Here is a 12,494-nt window from a genome sequence, read left to right on the forward strand (position 1 = left end):
CCCCAGGTCCTTCTCCTCCAGGCAGCTTTCCAGCCACTCTTCCCCTAACCTGTAGCGCTGCACAGGGTTGTTGTGTCCCAAGTGCAGGACTCTGCACTTGTCCTTGTTAAAACTCATATTGTTGGCCTCAGCCCTGCACTCCAGCCTGTTCAGATTCCTTTGAAGAGCCTCCCTACCCTCAGGCAGATTGACACTTCCTCCCAGCTTAGTGTCATCCCTGAACTTACTAAGGGTGCATTCAATCCCTTCATCATACAACTGATTATTTCTCATCATACAGCATAAAATACAGAAATGCAAGACGGGCTTCTAATTTCAACCATTTAAGATAATTAAATGAGGAGTAGTCTAAAAATCTTTGCAATGATTTTTTTTTTCTTGTAAAGGGAAGAAGACAAAATATTTAATGTACTTTAGTGCAATGATAATACATCTATTGTTCCTAACATCACTCAATATCATTCGAAGTGGTAAATTTGCCTATATTTTGTTAAATCTCTTGTCTTAAATAGCGACCAGTTCTTTTTTTGCTCTGAAGTTTCTACAGCCACAACAGTAGAGGAAAACAACCACTTTGCAATTGATGTCTACGAAAAAAGGTCCGGGCGATGACAAATCACCAGTATCTTGGTCGACCTACTAGGTAGTCCATGCCAACTCCCCCACACAATAAATCATTCTGCCAACGATTACTTCTGCCAAACTGGAAGAAAAATCCTTCTGGTTAAAATGAAATATGCATAAATATACAGGAGTGACAAAAGACTTCTTTTTGCTTTCAGAGCACTATAATTTTACTTAAATGGTAGGTGTTCTTTCTAAACAGAATGGCATTTCAAAAAGACATCCAATCCTGTATTTCAAATGCAGCAGTCATCTCTGAAACAGGGTCTTTAAGAAAATTTCAAAATAGCAAGAAGCAGATTAGTGAAAAAAACCTTATCAACTCCAGTTTGAATAAAATCACTAGGAAACAAATGCAACTCTCCCCACCCCCCTTCTCCTTCCTCCAAGTCTGCACCAGCAAAAGATATAAGAAGCCACTAAACCACAGAGTCCCAAGCCTGCCAACCACAATGGCTAAATAACTCACCATGTATCAGCATCATTTAACATGAACGCCTTCAGTTGAGATTTGGAAATAAATAAAAACATATATAGCAAAGTGATCACTGAAATTAAATGAGAACACTTTGAAAGCTGTATGTCTTAGCCATTATCTTTCTTTAGTGAAAAAGGTGGGCTATTGTCTTTATGCTAGCATACAACACATCTCTTTATAGTGCCTCGTGTAGATCAGGTCAGAGGGGTTTTTCCCTAATGACAAAAAACCAGCAAACTTGCTACATGGATTATTTTTCCTTATAGAATCTAATTGTTTAATGTTCACAACTATGATTAGAAGGAGAAGAATAAGGAGGGAATGTGGAGGATGAATTTAAATAACAAGAACAGTAAGTCTGGCCAATACCAGTGAATGAGTGTGGTGAGAGGACAACATGGGGCAAAATCCCTTGAACAATGATTCCAGAATTACAATGGAGGATATGGGTTACATACACAACAACTACTTCAACCTTTCCTACCCACAAAGAAGAACAGAAAGGAGCATCTTAGCCTATTTTCTTCCAACCAGGGTTCTTTATGAGGCCTAAGAGTGAAAAAGGACATGTACTTCGCCTTTATATCCAGAATTATAGTATAATCAAAGGACACTGATAGCAGTTCAAATTCAAACACTTCTTAGGCTGTTAGTTTTATTTACCTTATTCCCATATGTCATGCTTTTTAAAAATATCTGTGTCTTTCTTTATGCATTGCTACCTACTATAACAGATAATAGATCCCTCAGCACTAAAAATAACCATTTTTTTTCTTTTAACATATACACCTAAAGTCCTAGCACAGCAGACCTGGCTAGACAATGGTATCTTCTAAATTGCTTTTAGCAACACGGTGCTGCAAATATCCTGGGAATGGAGGAAACAGAAAAGTGGAAGACAATCTAGTGGCGTTAAAAACTGCTCAAAGGAAAAGAAAATGATAGACTAGAAAACAGGACAGACACCTTACACTACCTGCATCCTGCTATCCGATACAAGCCATCTACAACCTTACTTTCTACCACTAAGATTTTTTTAAATTTTATCATTTTTTGTTTTATGAAATGCATTGGAAAACTAGGTTTCACTAGATTCTCACCGTTCTCTCATATACTTCATATGTGTTCACAGTACAATCCAGAGACACTCCTGCCCCCTCTATCACGTCAAACACAAATCATAAAATTCTGATGGCAAGTATGTCTAGATAGGCAACTCAGAAAAGAGAAGCATATCATGTCGAACAACCTCTTTCACCCTCTTTTGAACTCACCATAAACTCGTTCAGAAGCAACTCCTGTGTCTGCAGTTACTTACTAAATTAAACATCAACACCCTGCCTCATTCTATCTGGTGGAAACACGCTGTTACACCATTAAACAATGGCCAGCTGACCTCACATTCAGCAGAAACTGGATCATAAAGAAACATTTTGATATAGATTTTCAATCTCAATTACCAAAGATTATTTGCACTGAAATCAAAAGATTTGTGCTAATTTACAGCTAAGAGTCCGTCAAGATGTCTGTTTCAAGACATGTTACATGAAGATACAAGGTCCAATGTTAACTTTGATGTTGTAACTTTCCAGACTTCAATCACGAAGTACAATGTAGCCAATCTTAATCACTAAGTATAAAACCTAAGTAAAAAATAGAGGTATGCCACTAAAAAAAAATAAAAAAAACAAACCTGTACCCTGAGTTTTAGGCATATTCAATGGAGAGGGATCTCTTCATGCTAGAGCCCAAAGCACTGGTGGGATTTCAATGTGAGATAAGTATAAACCCTACACTCTACTGTAAATCAATCAATCAATAAATAAATAATCAAACCGATTAGGTGGAAAGAAGATAAAACTAATATGATGAAGGAAATGGGTAGCGTATCTTATGAGATGAGACCAAGTTTTATTTGGTTCATCTGTCTCAATGAATCTGAAAGAAAATAGCAACTTACACATATATCAAGATCTAGAAGAGAAAGAAAAGAACAAGCAAAACCAAGATACAGTCTAACAGAAGTGAGTATCAGGTGGCTAGGAAGGGAGTCAGGCCGCATATTTAAAAAGGATTCCTCAGCTTCAAAGAAATTTATCTTTTGGATAGCTTTTCCAACTAAAGACCCTGGGGCAGAACGCCAAAACTTCTTCAAAGTCAAGTTTGACAATTTCATGACACAAGTTAAATGATACGATTGTCTGCAACAACAGATGATAATACAGGAGATCCTTTACAGTCCTAGAATCCTATTTGAATGTAAAAGAAAAAATACAGCCATGCTGCTACTAATCTTACCAAAATACTAAGTTATTACTAATCTGTTAATCAGTTTTATCCTCTTAGAAGTAGGCATAATGAATAAGCTGCTGAGGCAATATAAAATCTTTTGAACCAAGTTGATATTAAAGCTGAAATCTGCTGAAATCTCCCAGAGATAAATTTTAAGTGCTTTATACTACCTAGTGGTAAAGAAATTGTGTAGAAGGCATTAACTTCTATGAATGTGCAAATATTTTAATACTTATGATAAATAAGATAATTCAGATAATGCAAGTCTTCCTCCAGAAAGTTCTTAAAGATCAACAGAAATATGAATCCAAACTCATTAATTTTTGATCAGCCCAGATTTTTTTTCGTATTGACTTGAGAATTCTTTTGCAAACTTCTCCTATATAATACACCTATTTGTATTACTATAATGGCTCTTTTGTTCTAGTATCTATATACATGATTAAAATTTAGTTTAAGTATTTTTTCTAACAAGCTATTTCTCTTAAATTAAATAGTCTCTACACTGGATTATTTCTGAGGTGCTGTCTCATCAGTACACTGGAATTACAATCTAGACTGAGCTACTAGCTGGCAGGTAAAAAAAAATAAAGGAGTTGCTGGCAAAAAAAGAAAAAAAAAAAGAAGTAGTGCTGCTGCTGTGATGATGTAGGAATACAAACAATCCTGTGTTGCACAAGTAATAACTACCCGTATTTCTTTTTCTTACAAAGGCCAACAAAAACTTATCACCACTCCCTTTGTTAATATTTCTCCCTGTCACACAGGTTCCAACCTCCTTTTCACTGAAACTATAACATGGATTAACGTAACTAAGAAAAGCTCAGAACTGTTCTCAACTCTTCTTAGTGTAGAGTCACCACTTCTACTTCAGCCCTAAAGAAGGACAATTTTTTCCAAACATATATGAGTTCACACACACACATAAAAAATTACACAGAAGTGAAAGACTACAGTTTTAAATGCTTTCTGTCTTGTTGAATTTTATAATAAAATAGTATAAATTTTCTCTTGTGCTTTGGAATTCTTTTAGTTTAACATTGCACATTCTGCCTTCAGCTACCCCTACAACAGAGGCTATCTTCGCCAGGGCTAAGTATGTCTTTCCAACAAAGCTTCATTACTATCACTGCCATCCATATCTTCTGTGATGTTGCAAATATCATTCCAGTCATCATTATCTCCTGCTTTAAGTTTTAAACTCTTCTATTTTGACAGTATTTTAGTCCTATGGCATTTTCAAAGGGCTGGATATTGCAACTTCCCATACCTACAGGAGATATAGTGCTACCAGACTCCTTAATGCTCTCTTCATCCTTCTGCATTCTTCATCTGTGAGTTACTTCACCTCTTACATAATTTTACTAATTAGTAATAATATTTTAATAGTTATTTTACTTAAAATGTCAATATTTTATAATTCTTGTAATTTACATATACTTGTACTGTTAAAAAATCATTTCTTTCTAGGTAATTATTTTCATAACATCCTGCATTTTCAGCAAGTCCTCTGACAATTACTCTTATAATCTTATCAACTTGAAATAGAAACAAAGTAAACCAATACAAAGCAATTTAATTGGGACTAAGGGTTGACTGGGATGCATCACCACATTAGGTCATGCATATTTGCAGAAAGGTTTTAATTTCATGCTTGAAAAAATGCACACATTACTGAAGAATGATCTAGTGTTTATACTTTTAAAGGCAGCTCTCTGTATTAACATTATCTTAGTAGCTGTCATCAAAAATCGTCAAACCAAACCTACAGAAAGAGGTACTAACACATCCTGTGTTTTCACCACAGTGAATCAAATGTGTTTAGCTATATCGATGCTTAGAAGGCAAGTAGCATTTTCTCACAACTTGAGCAGCAACAATAAGGTGTATCAATCTTTTTCCTGTTTTTAAGTTTCTTTCTGGAAGCTAATTTTTAAGCACCTCAAGCTAAAGTGGTTGCAGTAACATCACAATTTTTGATTGCCTTCTGATTGAATGGTGTATTTGCTTGCTAAATCTCCTGAACACAATACCTAATCACTTGTTGCTAGAAACTCCTCCCCCCGAGAACTTCACTCTTTAAGAAAGCAAAAGGCAAAGCAGTGTTGCAGTTAAGTTTGAGAAATTGAAAACCAAAACCCAGAGCTTGAATTTCTACCAAGTTAAATTTCCCATTTATCTTTTAAATTAATATGATCACCAGAGCAGCGATCATTTTGCGTTGGTATTAGTAGACCAGTGGCACCACCAACAAAAAGCAATCAAACTGGAAATTGCTGTTACGCCAAGTCTCCCTGTTCTTGTCTCCTGTTCCTCAGAACTGGGTTACCACAGCAACAAGTGAATGTCTACACAGCAGCTAACTCGATCAATGCCTGCCACTGCAGGATGGAGTCTGGACACTATCTAGTAATTTAAATGAACAAAAATAAGAATGGAAAGTGTAACTATGTACCATATAGTCACAGCTTCATCCATTTACTTCCCAAAGGCTCATATTAACTATACTTTCTATCAAATATACATATTTCTATTATTCCTCTGCGTAATTACATCAGCGAACACTTCTAAACTTTAATCACATGAAAGACATATTTAGTTTATGAAGATTTTATATAAAAGTACAAGAAGATAAGAATGAGCAGAAACAGTTCAGTTAGGCCATACTCTGGCAAACAATCATTACTAAGGTTCATTTCAAACTTTAATACTGAAATAGAATTAATATTCTTAGTTTTTAATTCATGGACATTTTTCTTTCTGTAGATTTCAAAAAATGAAGAAAAACAAGTATTGTCGTCTTCTCATCAGGCAGCTAACCCATTCATCATGTTAGCCCGATCACAAATATGCATGAAGAACATGCTACAATTAACATCAATATCCTGAGCTTAGACACAGCATTACCTCTGCTACATTGCGTAAAAAGCCTTCTGAAAGTCCACACAACAGCAAGCAGTTTCCATTATGGAGTCCTGGGATTCAGGGGCCGGTGTTCAAGTAGGCAGCAGAGTCACCTAAACAGAACTATCCTGGAAAAAACACGTGCATCACGTGTCATTTAGTGTCATGAAACTAGAACACAGTGTACCATGTCAAGTGGGCTGGCCCAGTCCAACCTCTTTTTGCAATCTGGTACAATAATGCTTAGGTTTGTTACTTCACATGACATAAAAATTCACATTAAATTGAATAGGAATATAAATGTCAAGAAGTTTGAGCCATGTTCAAACAAGTTGCCATAAGAGCAAAAGAGGGAGCAGCATCAGGGTCCTGCCTAGAAGAACCGGGCAGCTCCACTGCAACCTGTAGCTTTGACCCTGGCGAAGGGTCATTCAGCCATAGGATACTGGAGGAAAGGACCAACTGCTGTATGTCAGTCTCTGCTGTGCAAAAGCACCACTAATCACATTGCCTGTTGTCTCTAGCTTGCCACATCTTTAACCACAACATCCTCTCCATTGTACGCTCTGCAGCTCTCACACCATAACAGTGATCAGGGGGAAGGAGAAAGGTAGTTTGTGAGAAAGCGCATGGTTGACAAGCGAAATATTGTTCCCAGATAATACCAGCTGCCCGAGACTCCACAATATCAGTCAATATACACCTTGCAAGTCCAGTCCTCTCTCAACTGTCCCATCACCATGAAGTCACTCACTGAAGCTATGCTTCCACACACCCTACTAAATACTTCAAGAGCAAGATCAACATTATGTCATTACACCCAAGAAACTTTCAAATCTAAAGCCATACAAGAACACATGGTTGAAGCCTACAGTATGCACAGCCTCACATCATATCCTTCCACAATATACATGTTCCACAGGGTTGTATGGTGCTTGGCACTTAGCAGACATTTAACAGCATGACTGAGATATGACAAGAGAACACCAAGATGTGAGGCTTGCTGGGACACCTTTGGAAGGCTGGACTATTCAGTGTGCATCTGATATCAGCAGAATGATGAACTCTATTCTCCATTGGCTTTCCTAAGGGAACTAGTTGCAACATACAGTGTTAAAAATCAGTGAGAGAGGATGATAGCATGAAGCATGGAACACACCAACACAGAATCATTCAGGTTGGAAGAGACCTTTGAAGCTCATCTAGTCCAACCTCCTGCTCCAGGAACGATGTTACTGACATACCCTCAGAATTATCTGTTGGACCATCTGGTCCAAAACCTATGCAGTAAAATTACATATTACCCTACATTCAGAGAATTTTAAAATGAAAATCTAGCACCTCTTTAACATGCATTTTGCTGAGACTCAACTATGACATATTCCCATAATACAAGATTATTATAAAGCCATTTTTCCATCACAACATTTCTGTTTGCATTGGTAGCTGGGGAATGTGTTTGTAACATCTTTTTTTGTGTCACTGATACAGATTTTACACCTCGGCAGCAAAAAATCTTATAAATCTCACAACAGTAGGAAATGGCTTGGAAGAATGAGTCAGTTCTATTAGCTGATAGCAGAAAACACACTTTCAAAACACAAGCTTTTAAAGTTGAATATGTGAGCAACACAATGTAAATACTGTGTACTCTGGATAGGAAAAAAAACAAAAAAAAAACCAACCAAATCCCAAATCCACAACATTTTTCTGGTTTCCTTCACCTACCGAAGTCCCCTCTCAATGGTCTGACAAAAGAGGAAGCATTTTCCTTTTGTTTTTAAGTGCAGTCCAACACAAATTATGCATTACATTGACAGACTCCCCTGTAATCTTTCTCACTGTATTCTTTCCTTACAGATTTTAACCTAGTAGATTAACAAAGTCAAGTCCTTGAAAAACAAAGAAATATCTTTTCTCCATCTCTGAAAATATCTGCACTGTCTCGATAAATATATTACACTGACAAATACAGAACCTGCCTAAATTTTCAGGAGGTTTATTAAATTTGAGGTGGCCATATACTAAACAGGAATGTTTTAGTATCAGCCACCCCACTTCTTACATATATGTTACGGAAAAATCGGCAGCAATTTCTGAGTGTTTGCATGCAAAGACAAAGCACACCTGAAGTATGTACATTCATAATCCCCATGAGCAAAGCAGATGTCAAAAAATGTCTCCTGTAATGAAAAGGATTGCAAACTGTGAGGTTAAATACTGCTAACATGAAAGTGTGAATAAATGATAGATTATCTAGCCAAATACAAAAAAACACATATGTTTTCAAGGTCCATGGTCTGACATCAGAGGCTTGCAAGAGAAAAAAAAATATATCTACAATCTATGAATCTTGAAAAAACGCTCCAAGCAAAAAAACTCTGTTTTCTCAGAGGCTCACGGTTTAAAGATTTTGCTCAAACAATCTCAGTATCAAAACAAAAATCTTGTCGTGAATTCATGGTCAAAAAGGGGCAAGAGAAAATCAAATTGCTAAATGACGTTAATAAAGAAGCACTGTGTAAAATGTTAAGCAATTCAAGAATTTTTAATAAATATTCATGTTGGACCATCCCCTGCCACAACAAAAAGAAAAAACATAAATATGCTTTCAGCATAAAACAATCATTAATTTCAAGTGGTACTTAATTAGTGAGCCTGGAACAAATTTACATAAATTGTCATTACAATATAAAGCACATTTATTTCAACCTTCTAAGTAAAGTTAACTGTAGGTAAATTAAGGATTTGACCATCCTGTGTCAGCATGGTGGCTAATGCTTTATCTCCTGTTTTCCAAAGTTTCAGTTTACTGACACTGTACCTTCTGTAAAAACTCACAATCCCATCTAGAATAACCAGCTACATATTTTAAGAAAATTGCCAGTGAATTTAACATCTTTTAACAGAAACAGCAATTTTAGCAACTAATTAGGATTTTGCTAGTTGCAATTTTTACAAAGTTAGCATTTAAAGAGCTGCCATGATGCTATATAATTCTCACATTACTCCCTCATCATGGATAATTTACAGCAATGGACTTGGATTTATGGCCCTTAGTGCAACATTCAGTTTACACTTGGTAAAGTTACTACTACTTTGTAGTCTCCAGAGATTCAAATTTCAGTTATTTTCATGATACCAACCCATACCATGAGTATTAATGGACTATTTCAGGAGGATATAAATTAATACCGAAGGGTAGCATCTTTCCAAATGGAAGCATAGAGAAGAAGCAGTAAAACCCAGAGCACAGCCCTTCCATCTTTGCTGATCCATAGGCAGCCGAAGTCCACAGGAAGCAAATAAAAAACAGATGGAAATATAGTAAACTACCTGAGATTTATTAGGTATGTCATGGAAGTTGCCCTTACTTTAACTTCTACATTGCAAAATGGAGCACAACACTGGACTTGCTTTAGATGCCCTTAACGTTTTAGTCTTTGAGTAATTATTTTACAAAATCTTTTTAAATACGAATAGCGTATCGCATTAATCTTTATTTTTATGTACATGTGTTATGAATTATTTAACTCATTTATTACTGCATGTTACCGAAGTCCAAGTTTCATCTTTAGTGAAGGCATAGAAAAAAGGAAAGAAAAAAAAAATCCCACAAACTAAACATACCCAAAAGCTAAAAAAGAAACCTAAGCCACTAATCTGATCTTTGTATTTCATAAAATTCTTTGAGTGTCTCAACAATTAGACGAAGACAGCAAAGCTTTAATAAGTCAAAGCTTGGAAGAAAAGCAGGATCCACTATGAAAAAATATAGCAGGCTTCCAAAAGAGAATGACAATTTAGCAACAAGTTCTAGGCAGTAATTAACAACAACTTACTGTAAGCTTTCAACGTGTGAGTAGCTAAATTACTGCCTATACTTCGTCCTGTAATAAACTGACGTAAAATTTTGTCATTCATTTCCTGATAAAATTTTGCAATTCTCATCTGGCACCAAGGATAGCCCAAAATTTGATAAACTGTTTTGCCAGATTTTGTACACAAAATCCCATCTTCACTGACATAGGTTTATATCAACTTATCACCTCCTGTACAGCTATGCAGATTCTGCTATAAATGTAAACGTAGCTTGTGATAGTTTTACACTTTGGCAGATTGCAAATGCTGTCAGATTAGAGTTGGAGTCTTTAATAAAGTAAATAAGTTACAGGGAATCACTACGGGAAAGGGCAGTGTGGACTAATGCTCACATTAGTATTTGATGCTGAAGCTCTCAGCAGCTGAACATTCACCTAATGGCCAGGTGTTGCTCTTCGTCATATTAAAACTCTGGTTTACATAAATCAGTGATGTATTTGACTTTTGCTTCTATCATTTTTTCAGTCTTTGTACAAAGGCTCCAGTAATTCCCTGTCAGGTATGTAAAACAGAGAAGAAAAAAACCCCAGCCCGCAGTATAAAAACATCTATGCACACAAGGGCCAGGAAGCGCTACCGGGATCAGACGCAAACTACTCTGAGGGTCCTTCTTTTAACACCAAACTCACTGTTGGCCCATAGCAGAAGCTCAGAGAACACTCTTGCACTAGCAAATTTCATATCATTTCAGACAGTCAGTAAGAGGCTATGACAGAAATATTTATAGAAACGAAGAGGAGACTACACAACCTCTCAGACAATCCCAAGTTTTAATTCTTCAACGGATTAAAGGCAATAAAAATACAAAGAGAATTATATATGTGTGTGTACATATAACAAAACACCGAACAACTTTGGTAACAGTTTTCAATTTAATTTTAGACAAGGTTGTATGTCACAACTTCAAGTTGGTGCTTAAATGTGGCTGCTATGAACATGTTCTGCGCACTTGCCACCAATACACTCTAACATGTACCTTCAGTAAATGCAGAGGAAATTCCCTAAAGCCCACTGGGAGTAAGCAAATCTCCAGACTTACACTATGGACAGATGGATGAATGTATTCAGTGTGTTCCCTACACTTTCTAATTAAAAAAAACGGTTGTACTGGCTAGCAGCAGCGCCTGAGAAGTGATCTACATATAAATAACTTTGGACCACAAGAAGGCCACATTAGGGGGAAAAAAGAGAGTTTTGGCTGTGTATGGTGAGGAAGGGGGACAAGTCAGTATTTCTAAATAATTTGCGTTCATATCTCTTATCCCCCTCTACTTCTGCTGCTTTTTTCTATCCACTACTTAATATGGCTTGTTTCCCAGACAAAAATAAAACCTTTCTTTTCAAAGCTCTTCATTTGCCCATATTTCATGCATCTGTACAGTAGGTTAACATTTCTTACCATTTTTCTCATCTTACACAACTCTCTTCCTTTCTGCTTCTATTTCTCTTCTCAGATTTCTTCCATACAGTTGCCCTCTCTGACCTGTCTCCTATCATTTTACCTCACTTAGTGTCTCTTGAGATCAATTTTCTTCTGTTCTTCACAAAAATACTAGGGCAGATGGAACCACCGAGCTCCAGATGCAGGTGGGTCCTCATACTATCACTAAACTCATAATTCTCTTCACCATTTCATCAGAGAACCACCAAAGTTTCCACAGCGAACAGTTTCCTGCATTTCCACTTTGCTGAACTAATCATTAGAAGGAGGACTTGCTGACAGTTAGATTGAAGATGCTTCAAGCAAGCCAGATAAATTCTTCTCATAGGAGAATCCTGCTGTAATTAACACAAGAAAAGCATCTACAGAAATATTGTTTTGCAGAAACATTGTTCTACTGCTTATGTTGTCCTCTTACCCAGAAACAGCTAAAGCATAAGTCAGAAGGGAGATCATCTATCCAAGGAGCACAACCCAAACCTTTTTCTAACACAAAATAATTGCAAACAGTTCTGTTTTAATAGGCTTCCCCAAATAACAACATACTCCACTCAAACACAACAGTTTTCCCATAGGGGTAGCCTACCTTAACATATACCTTCCTACTAACTGCAGTTCTTTTCCATATTGCAAACATCTGGCTACTACTGTTCTCGAGCAAGGAACTCTAACCTGTTGATTTTCAGTAAGGAAAATCTAATAGAGTTTTAAATATACACTTTAATGTTCTGAGAAACATCAGTTGGAAATTATAACAAATTAGACAGACATCTATGTTTGGTCCAGTCACTAGTCTTGATGTTGTACACCTAAGGTAAACAAGATGTGACCTGTATGAAAACAAGAACTTTCTAAGAATATATTCATTTTAAT

At 36.4% G+C, this 12,494-nt stretch overlaps 1 protein-coding gene across 3 annotated transcripts in view; it reads right to left on the bottom strand.

Annotated features, from left to right (window-relative positions):
• Positions 1-12,494, bottom strand: part of PRKD1 (protein kinase D1) — a 127,651-nt gene that overhangs the window by 75,842 nt on the left and 39,315 nt on the right. The gene's annotated exons all lie outside the window — the stretch shown is intronic.

This window comes from Cuculus canorus, chromosome 5, assembly GCF_017976375.1.
Source record: "Cuculus canorus isolate bCucCan1 chromosome 5, bCucCan1.pri, whole genome shotgun sequence".
In the NCBI taxonomy this organism is placed as follows: domain Eukaryota; kingdom Metazoa; phylum Chordata; class Aves; order Cuculiformes; family Cuculidae; genus Cuculus; species Cuculus canorus.